This window comes from Fukomys damarensis, unplaced genomic scaffold (genome assembly GCF_012274545.1).
Source record: "Fukomys damarensis isolate Sample0158 unplaced genomic scaffold, DMR_v1.0_HiC HiC_scaffold_9, whole genome shotgun sequence".
Lineage (NCBI taxonomy): Eukaryota > Metazoa > Chordata > Mammalia > Rodentia > Bathyergidae > Fukomys > Fukomys damarensis.
Genome location: NW_022900921.1, coordinates 27,209,278 through 27,210,976, shown reverse-complemented (window position 1 = coordinate 27,210,976; position 1,699 = coordinate 27,209,278).

Sequence of the window (1,699 nt, the reverse complement as noted above, 5' to 3'; positions counted from 1 at the left end):
CTTTAGAGAACTTACTCAGACCTATGAACTAGGATGGAAAGAGGTAATGTTACTTTTAAATCAAATATTGACTTCTAATGAGAGATAAGCAGCATTACAAGCTGCCATTGCATTTGGAGATAACATGTTGTTAATTTTAGAAGACCAGAAGACAGGCAGCCTGGGGTTCCTACCAGAGCCCAACCAGACAGTAGATTGGAATAGGAGACATCTACAGATGTGTACTCTTGAGGGTCTAAGAAGGATGAGAACCAAGTCCTTCAATTATTTTAAACCATCAACTATTCCACAGGAGGAAGGGAAAGGCCCTCTACCTTCTTAGATCACTTACAAGAGGCATCGATCAAACATATATCCCTGGCTCCTGATTCGATAGAAGGACAGATTCCTCTTCCTCCTCCTCCTCCTCCTCCACCTCCTAGCCTCCTCCTCCTCCTCCTCCTCCTCCTCCTCTTCTTCTTTTTCTGGTACTGGGAATTGAACTCATGACCTTGTGCTTGCCAGGTAGGCACAGTGTCCCTGGGCTACTAGGACAGATTATTCTTGAAGACAAGTTTATAACCCAGTTAGTAGCACATACTAGGAAAAAGCTATAAAAGATGGCTTTCGCTCCAGAGGGCTCATCTGATACCTGAGTAAAGCTTGCTTCTCAGGAGACAGAGGGACCAAGAGAAAGCAGCAGCCTCAGCAGCAGCCCTAAAAGAAATAGACTCTAAGTCTGATTCTTGGGACTCCAAGAAGAGCTCAATGACTAAACCCGCCTGCCACCACTGCAAAAAGCCAGGTCACCTTCAGAAGGACTGTGACAAGAGGCCTCCTGGACCATTGCAAAGGTGACCACCGGAGGTCGAACTGCCCTGTGAAGCCCCAGAGCTCAGACCCATGTTACCAGCTGGTCCAGCAAGAATGAAGGGCCCTGGGGACTCTCTGCCTTCTGCCTCTGTCTGGCCTGTCATCTCTGCAGAGGAGCCCTAGGTAATCACGACTATACAGAGAAAAACATTAGCCTATTGCTGGACACTGGCGTGTGTCTCTCAGTCCTTGAACCCTGGCCTGCCTTCCAGCCAACACACCTCAGTAAGAGGAGAGGAGAGGAGGTAACTTGCTACTTTTCTCAACAATTAAGCTGTAAATGGGACCGCTTTCTCCTTACCCATTCCTTTTAATTACACCTGAAAGCCCAGTTCTCCTCCTGGGGAGAGACATATCTTGTCTTACTTAAATACTATACTATACTATACTATACTATACATGCACCTAGGTCAGGTATGTTGCCCTCCCCTTGTGGAAACAGAAATAAATTCTCAGGTATGGACAACTAAAGGTAGAACAAGAAGAGCAATAAAAACCTGTCTTGATACAAATACATCTCAAAGATTCTACTATTTTTCCTCACCAGAGGCAATACCCTGTAAGGCCTGAAATTAAAAAAGAATTACTGCCTATAATTGACAAATAAGGGCACAAGGTTTACTTAAAGTTTGTAGCAGCCCATGCAACACTCCAACTTTGGGAGTTCAAAACCCATGAGAATGGAGATTGCAACGGGACCTTAGACTGGAAAATGAGGCGATTGTCCAATCTACTCAGTGATACTTAGCCCACTCGCTCTCCTTTCTCAGGTCCTGGAAGATGCCAGTTGGTTTTTAGGGTTAGATCTGAGAGATGCCTTCTTTTGTATTCCTCTCTCTCTCTCTCT